The sequence below is a fragment of the Triticum urartu genome, chromosome 6 (assembly GCF_003073215.2).
Source record: "Triticum urartu cultivar G1812 chromosome 6, Tu2.1, whole genome shotgun sequence".
Taxonomy (NCBI): Eukaryota; Viridiplantae; Streptophyta; class Magnoliopsida; order Poales; family Poaceae; genus Triticum; species Triticum urartu.
This window is the reverse complement of record NC_053027.1, coordinates 10,365,393-10,389,098: the sequence shown is the minus strand read 5'-3', so window position 1 is coordinate 10,389,098 and position 23,706 is coordinate 10,365,393. Positions and strand designations below refer to the sequence as shown.

The 23,706-nt window shown below is 43.0% G+C and overlaps 1 pseudogene; it reads left to right on the top strand.

Moving 5' to 3' along the window:
• Positions 1-7,120: 7,120 nt before the first annotated feature.
• LOC125516360 lies at positions 7,121-23,217 on the top strand (annotated as a pseudogene).
• Positions 23,218-23,706: the final 489 nt, after the last annotated feature.

Below are 23,706 nucleotides of genomic sequence, written 5' to 3'. Positions count from 1 at the left end.
GAAAAATGAATGTGCTGGTCACAAAGAATTTATGTTGCCAGATTCTGAACTTTGCTAATGAAAATCGGATTGAAAATCGGATATGCAAGTCGCCCTATATCCATGTGCGTTAGTTAGGGGCAGGTTTCACATCAGGCTATTGTTTTTACAATTGATTTTCTTTTTCCGTGCACATGGTGAGCTCGTGACCAATATGGTGAAACAAACAGAATAGGTTTGAATTCAACAAATGGTATCAAAGAAACATAATAGTTTGAAGAAGAAAAACATATGTGGATAACTGAAAATCCCATAATTACTTCTTAGAATCCAAAAGATCTTATTTTACCTCTAATACATATGTATATCCTGATTTCGACCGATTTGTACAGTCCTCCCTGACATCGAGTGCATGGATTCCTAGCTAAGTGGGCAGATCAATGACACTACGCAACCGCAAAAATAAATGGTGTACGTACTTTATACGGAGTATAATACACTCATGTTTTTCCTTGCAGTTTTATATGTGTAGAAATAGTTAACCTCTCTATACTACCATAGTTTAGTCCATTGAACGGAGAAAAGACAGACCTAGCTAGGCAATATGTGAAATCTGTGATTAGTATGTAATCACGTTACTGATGTGCCGCTGTTCTTGAATATTTTAAAAAATTGACTGGACTCTCGGTTCTTTTCTGTATTAATGTTTGTTGTGTACTGGATACTATAAGAGCAAATTTTTGAATGCAGCCGGCATCTGTGCTGAAGAAGAACACATGATTGGACAAGGTGAGCTGTGATTTACGGATGAAGGACTGTCAGTCCTATACTTATCCAATCGGCATACACACAATCTGTGAGCTCGCGATGGTTAACTGAACTTAACTGAAAACTCACTCGAAAGTAGATGACCAGCTAGAGTTACTAAAACTTAACAGTGAAACCTCCCTAATCTAGATGTTCGACTGCATGATCTCGATGATGCCAATTTGCGTGTGCAGCTCCTAGAAGCGCGCATGTCCGAGCGATTTTGTGAGGCTGCTCCTGTGTACTGATATAATCAACTGCAATCATACCATTCTTCACACAGTCACGAATGAAGAGGTACCTAAGATTAATGTGCTATTGTGCTTACTTCGATCGTGGAACACATGATTATTGCAAAGTTGTATGGCAGATTTGTTGTCGACGCGAAGTTCAGCCTACAGAGGGTCTTCCTTCAATAGATCACCGAGAAGACGGCCGGTCCAAACTCCCTAACAGGCGGCCGTCACGGCATCTATGTACTCCGACTCGCATGGTGAGAGAGTGATGACCTGCTTTTGAGGATGCCAGCCGACCGGTCAGGAGCCATAGAAGAACAACATTCCCAATGTGCTCGCTATCATCTATGTATCCTCCCATAGTCCCATATCAGCATCACTGAATCCACGAACCTTTGGTAGTGGAGCATGCCAACAAGGCTCTGGTAAAGCGCCGCATCTGCTAACGGGCTGATGCTTGACCTGTAGAGCTTCAAGCGCACCTCCATGGGAGTATGGCAGGGGTTGCAGGCTTTGTGCCGCACTACTTCGCAGGTGGCGTTCTTTTTTACTTTGAAGATCCATTTCAATCCAATTGGCCAATGTCCTGTAGGGAGGTTACCATGTCGCGTTCTCCTCGACCGAGCCCATTTCCTTTAGCATCGCACGGCGCCATATGTCAGGCGGCTCCGCCTCCGCAAAGTTAACCAGCTCATTGGCGAGCACCAGGTAGAGTTTGTCAGCCTCCAATGTTGGGACAAAACCTAGACGAACCTCTCTCTCTCTCTCTCTCACTCGCACGCAGCCTTTCTTTTTTAGTTTCTTCTTTTTTTGGCAATGTGCATCCGTCATGTCACTTGGGCATTGCGTTGTTGCAGAGACTGGATGTAATTAATATCTTTGCGATATTAATATATGAGGTTTTTTACAATACCCTGATACTCCTTACATGGAGGTGGGAGTACCAACAAAATCTCACCGTTGATTTCAGAGGGCACTTTAGGCCTTTTGTCTCCGTAATTTAGGTATAATTTTAAGATTTTCCCTTGATCTAATTTCCTAATCTGATCACCTGAAAAAAGAAAAAAGAAATCTCTTCCGATCAAGCGCAAGCCGCCGCCTCTGATCGTGCACAATGACCGGTGGCACATCCTCCCGGGGGAATCTTCTCAGTCCCCAGGCCCGATCACACACATGCATAAAAAATTGGCAACCTAGCCGCCGGCAAGTGCTCCCGGCGACCCAGCCCTCCCCTGGATCTAGCAATCAGTTCATTCCAATTCCAACAATCACACAATTACTAATAGTTGTATACTTGTATTTCACCGCATCGCGTTCCCTTTTGAGATCTGATGTATTGATTTCGTTTTGGGGATATGAAGAAGTCCTGCTCTATGGGTCCCCAGCTTAATCGCCGGTTGCATGTTGATCATATCCCTTAATTAGTGGAGAATTAACAATCTAATTCTAGATTACCAAATTACCCTCGAACTGGTGGTACTTTCCAACTTTTAATGATAGTACTCCAAGACATCTATACTAGAGTGCCAAACAATCGTATCCATCAGATTAGAGTAAATGGAGGGCTTATATTCATTTGAAGGTACCATAAAACACCTCCATCAGCTATCTTCTACCTCGTCCAGGAGTCAAACGTTGGCCAGCTTCAAATTATACTACAAGCTCCCGTACGAATCTTTCATACTACGTATAGCTATATAACAAAGAAACTATTAATGATGTGAATAATCATGAGTGGACGAGGTAGAAGATAGCTGATGGGAACTTAACGCCTTCTTCTGGTACCGATTTATTAATTTATTTGATACTATGGCCTCCTCCCCTGCCAAAGGTTATCCTCGTGCAACATACGGTGTCGAACGGTTGAGTATTTTATGAACGAAACTTATTAACTCCGAACGTTCGGATTTTAAGCATGGCAACCTAAATGTTTTTCATGGCAACTTTAGTTCAGGTGATGTTGGCAAACATGGTAATTTTTTAACAAAAAATGAACTGGGACAAAGTTGTCATGTGTCAACGACTAAAGTTGCCACCTCGCATCAACTAAAATTGCCATCAAAAAATGTTCGAAATGTTAAAATCCGAACGTTCAGGATTTATTGGGATCCTTTATAAATTATTTCTTAAAATAACGATGGCCGGCCTTGGTAAGCTAATTAATCAGCTTGTAGGGAAAAAGGTGCGTGCTCATAGCAACCCTGATGCAAGAGAAATCAGATTGGTTCACAAGAGCGAATAGGTTCTTCTTGTGGCTTCATTTGTTTTGGGGGCAGAAAAAGTACAGACTTGGTTAGGGCAGCTCACCCCTCAAAATAGTGGAGGATCCGGCAAAGTAAACCCTTAGTGGAGTATATTTACTACACTAAGTTTTGGCTGGACCCATCTAATCCCCTATATATAACGGAGTAAAAACCAAATTTGCATAAAGTTCAAGATATATTCGATTTAAACAACCGAAATTTGACATAATGTGCATATATTCAACCAAAATTTGCATAAAGTTCAACATAGATTCTATTTAAATTAATCTTTGGCTTAAACACAACCTAAACATAAACTCTAATCACTATTATAGAGTGCTATCCATTTGGCCCGCTTCATACCACCGATCTTAGGGTTCGGCCCTGTGTCCTTGTCGCCGCAGTCGGGGAAGATGCGGCGCCATTCTTCGACGTCGATCTCCTGTCGTTGCCGCAGTCGGGGAAGATGCGGTGCCATTTTTCGACGTCGATCTCCTTCTCCTTGTGCTCGTCGTCGTCGGAGAGGACGACGACCGCCCCACCCCCCATCCCCGGCGCCCACCATGTGGTCGGCGAATCGCTTGCGCAAACGTATGTACGGCGACTTACATATCCGATATTTTCATTAGCGAAGTTCAGAATCTAGCAACATAAATTCTTTGTGACCAGCACTTCCATTTTTCTTCTGTGAAAGCAACAAGCTTGTGGATGTAAACGCAAGGTGAGAAACTATCTTCCTTTTTTTTGAAAATTTAGCTAATAGTGTGATATCTAATCATGGGTAAATCTCGAGTAGACTTTGTTCGGATGTGAAGCTGGGAATGACAATGATAATCTACCTAAGACCAAGTAATTTAATCACTCCATGTCTTCAAGTAAGGCTAGCATCTATGGAAACCAAACTTTTAACTATTTTGAAGATTGTTCAATACTTACCGATAATTACAGTATCAAAACCAATCGATCTGTCATGACATGTATTCTTTTAGTCCATACTTACTTTAATTTGATGTAACATACTTCCGTAAGAACTAATGTTCAAAACACAACCTTGTAGACCATGTTAATGTCCAAGGCACCTTATATTGTATTTCAAGGGATGTATTAATTTGTATTTTTGTTTTAGTAGTTGGCTAAGTAACCATGACACTGACTGGGTAGATTAGCGTATCAATTTATTAAATTACCTATGGCGAAACAAGTACTCCATACATCATTTATCAGTCGACATTGTCATTTCAAATGTCTAATGTAACCATCCTTAATACTCACCCCACACATCCATGTAACATGTTAGTGTACTTAATCATGCATAAAATAATGCCGAGTGGATCTCATAAATCATGTACGCATTCTCCCATGTGTCTTGAGATCTGCATTTGATCGGCCACCATGTGGACACAGTAGCCATCTAGGTCTAGTATAAACTAGTAGTCTAGTACTAGGAATTTTGTAAAGGTTTGCACAAGAATCTCCCCGTACAACAGAGCATAGATTATTATAGCTACATCGTTAATACGCCCTTTGTTATATAGCTATATCATACGAAAGATTCGTACGGGGAGCGTAGTACTCCCTCTGTTCCATAATATAGTGCGCTCGCGCTTTCCATGATTCAAGTTTGACCATAAATTTAACCAACAAGGCCAACTGCGGTGAAAGAAAAAAAATTATATCATTGAATTCATATCAAAAATACAAATTCAGTAGGATAATTTTTGCTCCCGCCACAGTCGGTTTGGTAGTTAAATTTACGGTTAAACTTGAATCTTAAAAAGCGCGGACGCACTATGTTATGAAATGAAGGGAGTAGTATATTTGGAGCTGGACAACTGGTGACTCCTAGACGAGGTAGCAGGTAGCTGATAGGAACTTAACGCCTGCTTCTGGTACCGATCAAATTTTATCAATTTGTTTGAGACTATGCACGGCCTCCTCCCCTGCCACTGTCCTCGTACAACATGCAGTGTCGAAAGGTCGATGGTTTGCATTAGTTCTAGGGTAGCATGTTACGAATTGTTTGTTAACAGGCCATTGTTAGCCGCCTGTCGGCCGGGCCAAATTTAGGCCGGTCACCGCACAGGCGTTGGATGCATGCACGTATGGCCGTTGGATCGGGGCTTCTCATGTCGTTTTATTTCTTAAAAACAAATCTGAGGGTGCCAGTGGAAAAAGAGAGCAGTGACCCGCCGGCACCCACCATGGACGAGCGAACGCGCAACCTCGAAGCACCGCCTTCAACACCGCCGGTTCGCCGCCCGCAATACCAGTCATCGTCCTCGCCGGTGATCACTACCTGCCATGCGTTTCTCGTTGGCCCCACGCATACAATACCGAGCGCCCACAGGTTGCAGTCAATATGGCGATGGTCACAACTCCGGTTAACGACAGGACGCAGCTCCAGGGGCGGCGGTACCTCCCTAGGTTGCTGATCGCAGCAAAACCACCTGCTGGTCATAGCAAGCGCAGACAACTGTTACAGAAAAAAAAGTCATCATCGTTCGCCGCCGCAGCCCATGGCAACTCGGCTTGCCGGTTCCAACAAATTTGAGCCCCGGTTCTAGCAAAAGATCTCCTTCGTTGCTGAGCCCATCGCGGTCGCCAAGCTCATCATTCGTGGATGTAGCCCCCCCCCCCCCCCCCGCGGGCGTTGTTTGCAGCTCCTCACGTCCATGGCATGTGGTGTAGGCTGCATGGGGCCACCAGCAAGTGCTCTCCAAAAGAATTTCGCGGCGCACAAGCAGCTAGCCGCAATGTAGGATCTGCCTACATCCTATGATGCGCGCTCCGCCGCCCGAAGCTGTATTTAATCGTTTGCCTTCTTAATATAACTATGGCCCTGTTTGAATTCATTGGTTAGAGTTAATTTGAGCTAGTTTGGGCTCAAATAGCTCTAAAGTATCCGAACATGAGGGCTAGCTAGTTTGAGCTAGTTACATCTAACTCACCTAAAAAAAAACTATCCCACCCAAGTGATGCTAATTGGAGCTAGTTCTCCTTGTGCATTTATTGTCAATCTAATCTTGTCTTCCAAACACCTATTTGGCTAGAGTTGGTTTAGGGCCAGTCATGAGTTAAAAACTAACTCTAACCTCTAGCTAAGTTAGAGTATCCAAACAGGGTCTATGGCCGGTCTTGGTGAGCTAGCCCGATGGAAGAGAAGTCAGATTGGGGCACAAGCTAGAGCGAAGAGGTTCTTTCTTGTGGATTCATTTGTTTTTGGAGGCACCTAAGAGCATCCAAAGAAAGAAGCTAAGAAGTACAGACATGGTACACTAAAGAAAAAAGCTATGTTCAAGCATCCGATGTTTTGTGATTCCATCCAGGCATTCAATCAATGGTAGAGTCGCATGTGCGATACACAAATTGGATTTCTCTATGACGCACAAGGAGGGAATCAACTCCAAATCGATTTCACGGACTAATCCGTGATTGAAAGATTAGGAGGACAGTAGTATTCCTAACCCATCAGAGTTTGAATTCTAGACTTAACATTGGTGTTTATATTTTCTAGATTTATTTCAGACTTTTCGACGATGTTCGTTCAGTGAGAGGAGATGTTCCTGTCCACTACGAGACGCCGGTGTGACACTTCGTGTATCTCAAAATCAAACACCAAGAAAAACTATAGAAATAGTAGCATCACTTGGGCTATAATTTATCACAGAGGAGATGTTCCCATCCACTAGAGAAATCATCACAGAGGACAACAGAAATGATACTTTAGGAATTCTCAAGAAAAACTATAAAATAGTAGCAGGACTTGGGCTATAAATTACGGGGAAAATCAAACACCAAGCCATCGCACTAGCTAGCTAGAAAGTTTTCTAAGTACATTAAACAGGCTAGTTAGCCATGGCTCAAGTTCTTCGCAGCTTCCATGAGCATGAAGTCCTTGTGCTCATCGTATGCCCTCTTGTCCTCCTCCTCCTCATCCTTCAGTTTGCCACGTCCACGACAACCACAAGGAGAGCAGACAAGCTGCTCCACAGACTCCCATCGCCTCCCTACAAGCTCCCTCTCATCGGCCACCTCCACCTCGTGGGCTCACTGCCCCACATTTCCCTCCGCAGTCTCGCCGAGAAGCATGGCCCCGATGTCATGCTTCTACGCCTTGGCGCCGTCCCCAGCCTTGTTGTGTCGTCCGCTCGTGCAGCCATGGCAGTTCTTCGCACGCAGACCATGCGTTTGCGTCCCGGGTACAGTCCGCCATGACTGACATCCTCTTCTATGGATCAACTGATATGGCCTTCTCCCCATACGGGGATCACTGGCGCCAGATAAGAAAGATCGTTGCAACACATCTTCTCAGTTTCAAGAAAGTTGGCTCCTACCGTCTTGCCCGGGAAAAAGAGGTAATTGGTTTCTGAGTAGTAGTTTCTGCAATATGTCACCAAGAACAAGATTTTTCTATTAATATGGATAGAAATTTTTTATATCGCGAAAGTATATTTTTTCCAAGACAAACTAATAGCGAGTTTTCAATATATTAATCGTCAAACATAGAGAAGAAGTTTGACTCCGCGTTGATATATTTTCGACTAGAGAGGCTACTACTAACAAACCTTGTGGTGGTTAGTGGTTACTGAGGTCCAAGTAGTGTTGACTTTGTTTTTCGGTATGGAAATTTGCAATTCATGGTATACATTGACCACTATTGATCATCCACTCATCCATGGCTGAATGATCGACAGGTACAACACGCTATGGTGAGGATCCGCGAGGCAGCCGCCAGGAGCGCTGCAGTGGATCTTAGTAAGCTGCTTAGCTCGTTCACCACTGATATTGTTAGCCATGCTGTGTTGGGGAAGTCCTTCAGAGGTGGCGGTCGAAACGAGTTATTCCGCGAGCTGGTAGAGACTAGCTCGATGCTAATAGGTGGGTTCAACCTAGAGGATTACTTCCCCAAGTTGGCAAGGCTGGACGTGGGGGGCAACCGCCCCCCCCCCCTCCCCTAGCTCAAAGAAAAATTTGCATATATATCTATGTATTTGACCAAATTTTCCACCAAAAATCAGCATATTGTGATTTTGTTTGCCCCTCCTAGCCAATGCCCCCCCCCCCCCCCCCCCCCCAATGATTTTAGCCCAAGCTCCGCCACTGGCAAGGAGGATGGTGTGTGCTAGGGCGGAGAGAATAAAAAAGAAATGGGATGACTTGCTTGATGAGATCATCAACGACCACGCCAAGAACACGATGTTGGACCATGAAATCAAACAAGGCGGAGAGACAGATTTCATCGATGTGTTGCTCTCCATTCAATAAGAGTACAACCTCACGAGAGAAAACGTCAAGGCCGTGTTGGTGGTATGCATGTCATACTAAATAACCGCATATTTGGATACATATAAATCTATCTATCTATACCTCTATTTATCTATACCTCTATATCTATCTATCTATCTATCTATCTATCTATCTATCTATTTATCTATATCTATATCTATCTATCTATCTTCTATCTATCTATCTATACCTAGACTAATTAGGCACTTCCAAGAAATTCCCACGTTAATTAGATTTTACGAGCCGTTAATCTGGTGGGACCGATTTTACGAGCCGTTAATCTGGTGGGACCGAACTATTATGGTGTAGATCGATTCATAGAACAAAAAAACCTCCCTGTCTTTTTTTTACTATTCTAAAACTCTCAGCAGGCTGGTATGGTTTGAGTCGACTAATGTGCTGTTAGTTTAGATCTGATTGTAGCTGCTGCCACCACAAGTCGTTGCTAACCTTGCCATCTATTTTTCCTATATATAGTAAATTAGGCAACTATTCAAGTCTTCAAGATATATGAGTCTATCACAGTTGGACATACTTTGAAGATTTACAAAATAGATTTTAGGATATTAAACATCATTGGAATTAAGTTTCTTGATCTTCAATGTCACGTCACAACTAGCAGGAAAGGGTGTCGGCCTCCCGGGGCAATGGAGCATCAATAAAGGTTATACCACATATGAAAGAAGATCACTAGAGTTACAAGTTCATTCCTACATGTCAACATTGATCAGATATCTCTCATGTAAACACAGTGGGGGGTGTGGTGCGATCTGACCATCTGCCCATGTTGCCAGGTGCATGTTCTAGGAGAGGTTTCTCCTTTCTACTTGACCCAGCATGGCCAGGTTTATAGTTCAGTTTTTGTTTTAGCGTCTCCGGAGTCCAGAGTATAATATGGCCATCAGATATACGTTTCCAGAACAAAACTGGAATTGTCATTTGGACTAGAAAAAAAATCCTAATCAGATATGCGTCATTTGGACTATGATAATAATTCTAACCGTTGGTATGATCATATTTTATAAGCTATGGCCTTCTGTTGTCCATCAACAGTAGTGAATTACTGACATCTATGTTTGACGAAAGACACAAGAACAAAATCGTGGATACAGTGTTCGCACACGAACACGTCACCGTGTACCCTCGACGCCGGGGGTGATGCACCACAGCTCACGTCGAAGGAGACCCGTCCGGAAGCGCGGTACGCAAGACAATCCGGCGAGTGCTTTTGAGGACCCGAAACCCCACACGCCCGGGAGGGACCCCGTCAGGGCGCGCGGCGGCTATGGGTTGCCCTAGGTCGGCCTGACCGCCCCTAGGGCCTCGAGGTTCGCCGCCCTGCAATGAAGAAGAACGAACGAAGAACGAGGAAGAAGAAGAACTAGGGTTAAGGAGAAAAGATAAAAGATAAAAAGTGGTAGATGATTTTGTCGATTGTGTGTTGTTCAATCGGCCGTCACCTTTTATCTATATAAGAGGCAGATGGACTTCCCGTACAAGAAAAGGACTTTCCTAGCCGTCCAAATCATCAAAACCTAATAAAACACGGAGTATTCATGACCTCAGGCCCGGATGTCCGGCTCAAGGCCCGGATGATCCGGCCTAACCAAGTTTTCTGACAGCAGCTCATTAATCGGGCTGTAACTTTTGCATACGAACTCGGATTAAGATGATTTTTATATCAAAATCAACCGCCTCGACGATACACACAACTTTGCTGTTGAACACTTTTTGATCTGAGGCCATCTGGGGGGTGTTTCGGGCGTTTTCTAACATCTGCAGCAGAAAAAACTGTCCGGACGTCCGGACTTCTACCCGGACTGTCCGGCCTCCATCCGGATCATCCGGGACTGGACCCAGATCATCCGTCTTCAGCGCCAACCTTCTGGTGTCTTGATGCTCCAATTACCCGGATGATCTGGACGGGACGCTGGCCCGGATGATCCGGCCAAACATTGCTGCAGCACACGGTTTTGCCTGTAACTTTTGCATACGAACTCGGATGGGGACGATCTTTATATCAAAATCATCCGTTTCGACGAGACAAAGAACTTTGCAGTTGTAACTTTTTTCATCAGAGGCCATCTTGGTTAGGTTTCATGCCATTTTCTAATCTGGTGTCAATACGAGCATCTCTAAGATTGTCATAACTTTTCCATCCGAGCTCTGTTTTGGACCATCTATATATTTATTCCCATCGGCTTGAAGAGAGTCATCCAATGGTGACATGAAATCATGAATTTGACATCATCTCATTATAGCCTCAAGTTACTCTTTGCGATCATGCCATTTTTGAGCGTCAAGACATGCCCCCCTATTTTTCCACTAGTAGAAAAAGGGTCTGTTGTCCCGGTTTGTAAGGGCCTTTTGTCCCGGTTCCTGAACCGGGACTAAAGGGTCGGTACTAATGCCCTGTTCCTTTAGTCCCGGTTCAATCCAGAACCGGGACAGATGGGCCTCCACGTGGCCTGTGCGCGGAGCCCAGGCAGAAGGGCCTTTGGTCCCGGTTGGTGGCACCAACCGGGACCAATAGGCATCCACGCGTCAGCATTTCTGTGGCTGGGGTTTTTGTTTTTTTTTTGAAGGGGGGGGGGGTGGGGGGTTTTGGGGGGTTAATTTAGGTGTTTCATATATTGTGTTAGCTAGCTATAATTAATAGAGAGAAGTGTCCTCTCTTATGTCCGTGCTTGGTCGACGCTACGTACTATACATACATATAGAGAGGACTAGACACGCTAGCTAGATAGTAAGCAAACGAAGGAAACAGAAGATCGTCATGAACATATATGCATACAGAGAGAAGTGATATCGACCACCTCTCCTTCTCCGAGAGATTGGTCGAACAACAAGTTCTCGTATATCTATCCGACACTACCGGCTACATATATACAATAATTATCTCTTACAAATATAATCTCCTAACATACGGACTCATGGTCCACATAGTATTCTCCGTCTTCAGCGATCACGTGGTGAAGAAAGAATGCCGCCAATTCCTCTTGAATTGCTCGCATGCGAGCTGGTGCTAGGAGTTCATCCCGCTTCCGAAACATCTAATTTGAAGAGGGGGGTCAATATATATATATATATATATATATATATATATATATATATATATATATATATATATATATATATGTATATGAATGAATGAAACTCAACACAAATGATGGTAATAAAATAAAATTGTGAATGTTGTTATTTACGCACTTCATGTTGTTCGTCAGTGTAGCCCCGCTCACAGGTCGTGTGGCGGATGGACTCACAAATGTAGTATCCACAGAAATTATTCCCTTGTTCCTGCCACAACCACTTTACAAGAAATAGAGGTCAATCAAACTGATAAGCAAGAATGCCAAATGGTATTGATGAAACTAACGCTTGAATCAATAGGAGATGCGCGGAACATGCTACTATAGTACTTACTTTCGGGTGTCTAAATTGCAGCTTCTTCGGGAGTCCCGGAGCTTTTTTGATGAATTTTTCCAAACCCTGCCAGACAAAGAAAACAATTACTTGATATATCAGGAAATGAACAAAGTTGCTGATGTGGTGGATAATGATCGATTTAACTTACTTCTCGAGCATTTGAGTCATGTTCGCATAGTCCTGAGGATCTTTTCGTCTTGAGTCTAAGACGGTTAATAGTCCCTGCTCAAGCTTAATCTCTAGGAGAATATAGTGGAAACTGCACACGCATGCATAACTCATCAATTACATTACTATAATCTTGACTAATATATAAGGGAAACCAAATACGCACAAGACAGTAACACTCACTTGAAGTTGTAAGGAAAGAGTATTATATCTTTGTGTTCATTTATTTTGAATGATCGTAGCAAGTTGGCCTCGGTTTCTGTGGCATGATCTTTAACCTGAACTGCATCTATGAGATTTGTGTTAATGAACCCAATATCACCGATTTGTCTTTTCTTCAATTCGGCGATCTTCAATCTGCATAATGTAGTGAGGATAATTATAAATACATGCAATGAAAGAGTTGAGCTATATAGAGAGACTTAATGACAGAAGTAGTACTACTTACACACAGTAGCAGGTGGCCGTTGCTTTATCGAGGGCCAATTGATTGAAAACTGAAAGAATTCCTCAAATGGAACAGGCAACAGATCAATTCCAACGAGGTCATGCTCCTTTTTAACTCTCACATACAAAGTACTCCTCCCTCCAGACTCTCTACAAATTTTCAAGTACCAATCATGCAATCTTCGCATCATCGTTGATAGAGATCTTTCATCTTTGACGAGAGACTTCCCGTACTCGTATCTTTGTATCTGCACCTCCATGAAATCATAATGTACATTGTCGGGCAGGTAATCTCCAATATTGCTATAACAGGGCACCATCCTCGGATCATTAGCGACGATGTCGCTAGGCACCTTGAGCGGGGGGCACGATTGCTTCACTTGTTCGCCGAGCTGTGCAATTTTTTTCCCAGCTCGTCGTTCTTTCAGCCTTTGATCACTGACAGTACTTCCCGACCGCTCCGCTTCAACAAATTCCTTTCCAATAATGCGCTCATAGTTTCCTTTCGGCGGAGACTTGGGTAGTTTTGTCAGGGCAGCCAGAGTGCACTTCACTTTCACCGGATCTACCTTCTCCTCCGGAGGTGGATGTTTCTTTGCTTTCACCCCTTCAAAGAAGTTCCTCACTTCTTCTCGCGCGATCTCGGCATTCTCCTCCGGGGTCCTCTCGTATGGTAACTTCTCTGGAATCTTCAGAGAAGGACCGAATCTGTATGTCCTCCCGCCTCTGGCTGTACTGCTAGACGCCGGCAGAGCAGACGGAGCGGTTGTCTTCTTTACTTGTTTACGAGGCGGAGGAGAAGGACTACGACGCGCCGGAGCAGCCGGAGCGGCGGCAGGTCTCTTCCGCCCTTGCTGACGAGGCAGAGAAGGAGGAGGCTAGCTGCTCGGGCGCGCCGGCGCAGGCGGAGAAGGAGGCGGAGTGCCGCCACGCGCCGGAGAAGGAGCTGGCCGAGTGCCCTGATCGTCACTCACCGGAGGAGGAGGCGGTGGAGGAGGCGGAGTGCCCTGACTTGCCAGAGGAGGAGGAGGAGGCGGAGGCGTCCAGTTCGGAAGGTTGATGAGCTCCTTCCGCCATAGGCATGGAGTCTTCAGAGCAGAACCCAGCCTAGTCTCCCCTTCACCGGTAGGGTGGTCAAGCTGGAGGTCCTCAAATCCCTCCGTTATTTCATCCACCATCACCCTAACATATCCTTCTGCAATCGGCCGGCAGTGAAAAGTTGCGCCGGGTTCAGTAGGATAAATAGAGCCAATAGCCGCCTTGACCTTCAAATTCATCCATTGCGTCATAAGGTGGCAATTTTGAGACTCCGTGATAGCATCCACGGGATAGCTGGCAGGAGCCGTCAAGGCATGCTCCAGCTGAAGTAGCTCGTCTCTGGTTCCTCTTGATCTTCACCAGCTCCCCCCTTGCAGCATCACGTATTCAGGGGGCACATAGTTTCATCGTACTCTTCTTCTTCGCCGTCTTCCATCATAACCCCTATTTCTCCGTGCCTCGTCCAAACATTATAGTGTGGCATGAAACCCTTGTAAAGCAGGTGGGAGTGAAGGATTTTCCGGTTAGAGTAAGACCTCGTATTCCCACATTCAGTGCATGGACAACACATAAAACCATTCTGCTTGTTTGCCTCAGCCGCATCGAGAAACTCATGCACGCCCTTAATGTACTCGCAGGTGTGTCTGTCACCGTACATCCATTGCCGGTTCATCTGCGTGCATTATATATAATTAAGTGTCCAAATTAATAGAAGTTCATCATCACATTAAAACCAAAGTGCATACATAGTTCTCATCTAACAACATATAGCTCTCCAGAGCATCTAATTAATTAAACCATACATTGAAACTATGTAAAACATTTCAATGCGAAAACAAATGCGACGATCATAATCGCAACCAAGGTAACAATTGATCCAACGGCATAATGATACCAAGCCTCGGTATGAATGGCATATTTTCTAATCTTTCTAATCTTCAAGCGCATTGCATCCATCTTGATCTTGTGATCATCGACGACATCCGCAACATGCAACTCCAATATCATCTTCTCCTCCTCAATTTTTTTTATTTTTTCCTTCAACAAATTGTTTTCTTCTTCAACTAAATTTAACCTCTCGACAATAGGGTCGGTTGGCATTTCTGATTCACATACATCCTACATAAATAAAATCTATGTCACGTTGGTCGGCATAATTTTCATAAACAATAAATGAACCAATAGTTATAAAGATAATATATATACCACATCCGAATCATAGACAGGACGAGGGCCGACGGGGGCGGATACCAAAACCATCGCACTATATAAGATGCAATAATAAAAGTAAGAACATAATACAAGTATCTATGTAAACATACAAGTAAGAATATTTTTCCTTTCAGAAAGAAGATAAGAACAAGAGGCTCACCACGGTGGTGCCGGCGATGAGCTCGGCGCGGGTGATCGACGGCGGTGAAGACGGGGACGGGGCGTGACGGACCGCTAAACCTAGACAAATATTGTGGAAAATGGAGCTTGGAGGTCGAGCTTGGAGAGGAGAAAGCTTAAGTAGTGTGGCTCGGGCATTCCATCGAACACCTTGTGTGCATAGGAGGTGAGCTAGAGCACCACCAAGCCCTCTCCTCCTCGGCCAGAAAAAAACAGAGCAGTGTGCTCTGCTATTACGCGAGGGGGTATATATAGGCACCTCATTGGTCCCGGTTGGTGGCATGAACTGGGACTAAAGGGGAGCCTTTGGTCCCGGTTCAAGCCACCAACCGAGACCAATGGTGGTGGGCCAGGAGCGAGGCCCATTGGTCCCGGTTCGTCCCACCAACCGAGACCAAAAGGTCCAGATGAACCGGGACCAATGGCCCACGTGGCCCGGCCAGCCCCCTGGGCTCACGAACCGGGACCAATGCCCCCATTGGTCCCGGTTCTGCACTGAACCAGGACTAATGGGCTGACCCGGCCTGGACCAAAGCCCTGTTTTCTACTAGTGTTCGGCAAAGGTAGCGTGCCGAAAAATAACTTGTACCATGTTGGTTCTAAGGACGATGTCAACACTCCATCGGCCACTTTGCATGTGCTTAGGGCGATAAATATATATCGGCCATTATTTGTTTGAATCCTTGATGCAAACTTGGGTGAATCCTTTTCAACTTCATTAAGAATCCAATGATAAAGTTCCATAGATATGTATCTCAAGGTCGTTCTCTGAACCATATTGTTCACCCTTTTGCTAGAATTTTGTAGATAATCAACAATAAACTTTCTCAAATCCTTACTTTCGCCTGCATAAAAAATTCATTAGTGGCCGAAGCGGTGGACTTCAGTTCGGCCTTACCTCTGGTGACGAGACTATGCATCGGTTATTGATAGAAATGCAATACACCATGATTAACATAGTAGCCGGATGCTTTCTGTGCCAACTCTCTTGAATTGTCATGTCTAGAAATATGAACAATTTTAAAGCAACCCAAGGTAAATTCTGCATCTAGACATACCTCAAGATAAACTATAAGTGATTTGTCAAAACATTGATAACTCTTGGATATTTGTTATACTACTTGTAACGAATCACCGAAAGCCTCAATATGTATATCACCTATGGCAACCAAAAGCTCCAAACCGAATAAAATTTCATATTCGGCTTTGATTATTGTGCAAAAATATTTTAAGCAGCATGAGGCTTCACAAAATAGCACCATATGGAGATATATAAACAACACTTACACCGTGGCCATTGTTATGAAATTAAACATCGAAAATAATCTCTATAGTATTAGAAAGACAATGGTAATATCATAACATGTACCTTGTCTCGGTCTCCAATTGTACTAAGGACGATGTTAGAATTCCACACCGGCCATGATTAGATAGTTTCTTAGGACGATAGTTAAGTATCGGCCATTACCATGAGATCCAAGTAGAACTCATCCACTAAAGCATGTATAGCCGAAATAAACAAATAAAATGGCAATAAAATATTTCGGCCCCTTTGTATTAGCAACAAAAATGTAACTAACCAAATGTATAGTGATTTGGTAATACCCTCTCATGATATAGAAAATTATGTTGCATTCATGGATCAAAATGAATCCATGGAGGGTAATTGATCATACCTAGGGATGAATTCCATGGCAACGGCATCAATGACATGGTTGAAGAAAATGGATGATGTGCTAACCGAAGATTTTGATGTTGTGATACACACCTTCGGCTTAATTGTTTGTTGCTTCCATCCTCCTCTTTCTTCACTTTTATTATACTTGTTGCAATAGAAGCATGCAAATCATGTTTGTTATGATTGGTCCTCTTGGGAACCCATGCCATATTCTTCTGTCTCAGCTCTTGTGCACTAAGATTTTGTAATTTCTTCTTTTGCCAATATGATAAGCCGAGTGGGCATGTCGGCTGTGATTTTGTTTCAACCAATGGCAACTTGTTTTGGGCCTTGTGCACCCTCAACCTCTTTTCTTTAGATTTGACACTCTGATTTTTATCAATTGATTGCTTCACTTCTTTACCTTTTGTAGACAATGTCAACACTTTAATTGGCTCTTTGTTATTTGAGATCAAATCTAAATTAGCACACTTACGACCATCTCTTTTCACGCGGTAAACTTGCTTTACCACCTCTTTCTTCTTCCTTGAGCTCTGGACCGAATCCTTATGATTGAAACGGTCTTTGACACGTGATTGTTCAAATGTTGATCTTCTTGGAGCTGCATAGTATTGGTGAGATGGTCTAAAATACGATGGAGAATGTGCCCTTGTATCATACATGTCCCATGATGAATATGGATCTATATGAACATAGGGGGGCATCCACGGCATTGGCATTGGCGGCCAAAAATAAGGATATGAATATGTTGCATTAAAATTATCACTTTGCCAATACCGATCCTCATATTTACGCCTTGGGGGTGATCTTGGTTTCTTTGCATGATTTGGCCGATAAGCATTCTTCTCTTCACTCTTCTTTTGATATTTATCCAATAGTTCAGTGAAGGTGATTTTTTATCTCTTACGCTTGCGCTTATTTCGGCCTTTGTTTTCTTTTGGTTTGCTTTCATTGATCATTGGATTTGCTTGTCGCCCCCCAGTCCTTGGCGTCTCCATTGTAGCTTTGATGGAATTCTTTCCCTCAAGATTATGTTCATTATGCTCTTCAACAACTTCTTTACTTGAAAGCTCGATCCCATCACCTGTAGTTTTTACCTTCTCTTTAAATGGATCGGCTTGAAGTAGCCGATGCAAAAACTTTCTGCCATCGGGACCAATCGGAATAGACTGGTCATCTCTTGGTGTCTCAACAAATTTCAATCGTCCTTTATCAATGGCCGATTTAACTATTTGACGAAACATATTGTAATCCTCAAAATTATGTTTGAACGAATGATGCAACCTATAATACATTCGTCCTTGAATTGATGGCTTGACATGGTGATCAAGAATTGTTATGTAATTATTTTTCAGCAACAAATCAAATATTTGATCACACATGCTTGAATTGAAGGCAAAACTTCTATTTTCTAGCCGATCTTGCTGTGAGAACGGCTTTGGAGTTAAGCAAACGAATGATTCAGATTTTGTATCACCCCATTCGGCTATGAATTTTATTATGAAGATTTTTCTAATGTAATTACCCTTCTTCATGACCAAATCTGAAAACAGGTAAATTAATTGCTAGACATACCTCTTCAAATATGTTGGGAGAGCGTGATGGTGGTGTGACTTGAAGAATATCTTGCTCCGCCTTCGGATAGCTCCCCAACGCCATGTCATCATCTTTCTCTTGATTTCGTGCATCATTAGTTCGAAGAACTTCGTCCACCAAGCTTTCTTCGACCACTTGTTCTTGTTCTTGAAGCTCATCAATTTTTATGGCACGAAACTCATAGGGCAGGAAGTAGGTTCCATTAACTTCAGAAAAATCAAGCACCGCTGTTTTCCTATGCTTGCCATGCCCTTTCTCAATAATGCTTGCTTCTTTGGATTTGATGGACTCAGAATATATACTACTTGGTTCGGCTTTTTCAATAACTGGATTTTCTTTGTTACCCGAATCAATATCTTTATCTTTTTGAATTTGCAAGGCTTCTCGCTCTTGTCTAATTTTAGCCCACATCTCAGCTTGGCGAGCTTTGAACCTTTTCATCTCAATTTCCATCCACTCCTCATGAGATTGCCCCCCAATACTTTCAGACTTTTCCGGCAATGAGGTGCCGAAACTTTGCAACTGTTTAGGGGTAGACTAGATGGTACAACACTGGGCGACTGCATCATTTGCACAACTCTAGCTTTTACTGCAGCAAAATCATGAGGCTTCCCGCCTTCTATTAGTTCCCGTCGAATGGAGTTGCACAAATCCCAAGAGAATGTAAGATTGTTCTCAACCACCCAGTCTGGATATGGTTGCCCCCCGATGCTTTTAGACTCTTTCGGCAATGAGATGTTGCCGAAATTCTGTAATTGTGTAGGGGGTACATGATATGCCATGGTAGTAGGTGAAGGCATTTGTGCTCCTGCAGAAGTTTCACTTATTCGTCCATGACCATGAAGGTGCGGAGCCGAATTATGGACATCAACAGTTGCGTATGGTGCCAAACAATTAGTAGCATTAAGTGTAGCATATGATGTTTGAGGGTAATTGGCCAAATAACTAGTAGTAACATGGCCAATTCCCTTATCCACCGGCAAGTTTGGATTAACATACTGCAAGTTATTTGCTGATGAATAAGAACTTGAAACACTTTGCTGCATACCATTGGAAGTTCCTACATAGGGTGTCTCAACTTGATTAACCGAACTCCTCATGTTATTCATCGGCATATAAATTTGTGGGGTTGCCGATGCATGGGAGTTGGGATACATATGTTGTATGTACTAGTATCATAAGAAGTTGAAACATGTAAATTACTTTGAATCGGCCTATGCACGTAATTAGATGCATTATTAAAAAAACTAGGGCTGGCCGATACAGTATAATCATTGAACGATCTAGTAACACCATATGAATTATTTGCATCTACAGTAGGAAATTGGGTATTCATATTACCTTTGTAGATTGCAAACCCTAGATGACGATCTCTTCGTAGCAAGAACGGGCTGGAGACCGTTCAAAGCTTGATTCCCAGCGGAGTCGCCAAAAAGTGTGTTCGCACACGAACACGTCACCGTGTACCCTCGACGCCGGGGGTGATGCACCGCAGCTCACGTCGAAGGAGACCCGTCCGAAAACGCGGTACGCAAGACAATCCGGCGAGTGCTTTTGAGGACCTGAGACCCCACACGCCCGGGAGGGACCCCGTCAGGGCGCGCGGCGGCTATGGGTTGCCCGAGGTCGGCCTGACCGCCCCTAGGGCCTCGAGGTTTTCCGCCCTGCAATGAAGAAGAACGAACGAAGAACGAGGAAGAAGAAGAACTAGGGTTAAGAAGAAAAGATAAAAGATAAAAAATGGTAGATGATTTTGTCGATTGTGTGTTGTTCAATCGGCCGTCACCTTTTATCTATATAAGAGGCGGATGGACTTCCCGTACAAGAAAAGGACTTTCCTAGCCGTCCAAATCATCAAAACCTAATAAAACACGGAGTATTCACGACCTCCGGCCCGGATGTCCGGCTCAAGGCCCGGATGATCCGGCCTAACCAAGTTTTCTGACATTAGCTCATTAATCAGATTGTAACTTTTGCATACGAACTTGGATTAAGATGATTTTTATATTAAAATTAACCGCCTCGACGAGACGCACAACTTTGCTGTTCAACACTTTTTGATCTGAGGCCATCTGGAGGGTGTTTCGGGCCGTTTTCTAACATCTGCAGCAGAAAAAACTGTCCGGACGTCCGGACTTCTACCCGGACTGTCCGGCCTCCATCCGGATCATCCGGGACTGGACCCAGATCATCCGGCTTCAGCGCCAACCTTCTGGTGTCTTGATGCTCCAATTACCCAGATGATCCGGACGCGGGCCCGGATGATCCGGCCAAACATTGCTGCAGCGCACTGTTTTGCCTGTAACTTTTGCATGCGAACTCGGATGGGGACGATCTTTATATCAAAATCATCCGTTTCGACGAGACGAAGAACTTTGCAGTTGTAACTTTTTCCATCAGAGGACATCTTGGTTAGGTTTCATGCCATTTTCTAATCTGGTGTCAATACGAGCATCTCTAAGATTGTCATAACTTTTGCATCCGAGCTCCGTTTTGGACCATCTATATATTTATTCCCATCGGCTTGAAGAGAGTCATCCAATGGTGACATGAAATCATGAATTTGACATCATCTCATTATAGTCTCAAGTTACTATTTGCGATCATGCCATTTTTGAGCGTCAACATACAGTAGCATGTGCTGCATGTGGCCCTTTGTTAAGTTAGAGGCATGCTTTAGCTTAGAATTTTTTTTCAGCGTAGTTGATCGTCTTATCTCATATTTTCAGTTTTTCTACAACGTCTTAAGTTGAAGAATTTTTTATGCAAAGAGAGGTATACTTGTACATCGGGAAACCTTTCCGAGGTTACTGTATCATTCTCTTCTAATCTTATAAGGATTAGTTCTTCCCGACAATGTTAGTCGTATCTGTTTCTAGGCTATCTTCTAATATGATTGTCGTGGTACCTCCTTTTTTCTGCAAATTATCTTACTACCCCTCAATCAAAATGTCAAAATTAAAGGCCTAGACACTAAGTACTAAGCATTAATTATCTTTTTCATTCTCCATAATTAGTCCAAAAATACTACTACCTCCGTTCCTCAACATATGTCTTTTTAAAGATTCCACTACGGGCTACATATGGAGTAAAATGAGTGAACCTACACTCTAAAAAATGTCTATATACATCGGTATGTAGTTCGCAGTGGGATCTCTAAAAGGACTTATATTTAGGAACGGAGGAAATAATTATCTTGCTTGGCAGGAATCATCAACATTGCACCGCCAACCTAGAAAAGCAGCATCCAGTCAATAGAATTTTTTGCTTTAACAACTTCCAGAGGAGTTCCCTGTTGGTACGCTTTTATATATGTCTACTTTAGACTATTATTATTTCTTTCAATTACAAAGCAAGATGGCATTTTTGCTTACTCACACATATTTGGTACCTCCAAGATTTTTTGTTTCTTCCTCTAATAAGAAATTACATTCCTTTGGGTGCATGGGTTCATTTTAAGAAGAACAGTTTTTTTACTAAAATTGCTATTACATTTTAGTTCATTATAGATGTCTTTCAAAAAAAAAAAATCTTGCAAACCACTTGATCTGTGAGCTTCGAGAAATGGGTTAAGGGAAGAGATCTGATGAGTGTGGACAATTGCCTAAAAAATTTGTGTAGCTTTTTATTCTGTACTAAAGCTTTTGATAATTGAATTCAATTTTAGTTTTTCTTTTCAGTTTTATGATCCTGATTTGTTTTCATAGTTACAACTTTAAGACCAATGTACATATGAGCAAATTTATATCGATGAGAACACATAAATGCTATCTTTCAACAATTCCACCTGGATAAAATAGAACAAGTATGCAGGAAGAAATCATGTGTTTTCCAACATATGCTGGACTCATGTTTTTTAATCGTTTGGCAAAACGGCAGGATTATATACACCATACTTATCTCTCTAGCATTCAATAATTATGCACCAAATTAAAGAAAGTAAAAAGCAGTTTTGTTTATTCATTTTATTTGTAATATTATGTGTTCCCCCAATTATATTTATATTTCCAATATACTTGGAGAGTTAACAAATAGAGGAACTGATTGGGAATGTTACATGAATGTACCGTTACTAAAAGAAACTACCGTCTTTTAAATAGTACACTTTCAAGAGCTTAATACAAAGTCTCTGAATTTGCAATTAATTCCATTTCACTATGTATAACTAATGTTTCCGCAATTCCATGGAGCTATTGTCAAAATGACTAGCCCGTGCGGATGCACGGGTTGTCGACTAGTTAAACATAACTGATATACTGACATGTAAAAATGGTGGTCTCTATTTTTGCAGGACATGTTCATAGGTGGAACGGACACATCATTCATAGTGCTGGATTGTGCAATGGCTGAGTTAATCCAAAATCCAGAGGTGATGACCAAGCTCCAAGCTGAGGTGAGGAGCGTAGCAGAGGGGAAGGAAATGGTTATAGAAGAGGATCTGAGTGGCATGATCTACCTCAAGGGTGTTATCAAAGAGACGCTCCGGCTACACAGTCCCGTGCCGCTCTTCGTGCCCCACCTCTCCACGGCTGACTGCGACGTAGAGGGATACACCATACCATCTGGTACCCGTGTGATCATCAATGGATGGGCTCTAGCAAGGGACCCTGCCTACTGGGAGAGCGCAGAGAAGTTCATGCCCGTGCGCTTCATGGAAAATGTTGGAAGCACCATGATTCCTGACTACATGGGAAACAATTTTCATTATTTGCTTTTTGGTACTGGACGAAGGGTGTGCCCAGGTATGAACTTTGGAATGGCCACTGTTGAGATAATGTTGGCAAATCTCATGTTCCACTTCAACTGGGATCTACCTGCAGGGACAGTAAAAATCAATATGACGGAGTCCTTCGGCGTCACAGTGGGTCGCAAGGAAAATCTCATTCTTGTCCCAGCACTTGCGCAAAAACAAGTTTAAACGGGATCATGCTATATAAGACTACAGTGTATGTTGGATGTATGCTTGATTACCTACTTTTCAGATTGCAATCACTGTTGTTGTATGCATAGATATTGTGCCTTTGTTGTAAGCATTAACGTATGGGTTTCACAGTGCACTATGATATATTGAAATAATGGGTACGGTGTCGGAAAAGGCCGAGGGGAAAAATTGTTTACACGATCCCATCGCTGGCATGCAATTGTCGCTGAGATGGACCTGGAGCTGCTTGTTGTTGCACTAATAGCAATCTATCCAAGTTCCCAGCAGCGCTGAGCTGTTTTACATTTTTTGAGTGGCTTGCAGGGTACAGTTTTGATTTTTGGAGTTGTAAGTATTTCATGTAATGAGAGCCAAAAAAGACCAAAAACATATTGCTATTTTTTACTTTATTCTTTCCCGAAAATTATAATATGAAATAAAATTAAGATTAGGAGTCTAGAACATTGACGATTGGATCAATAGTTT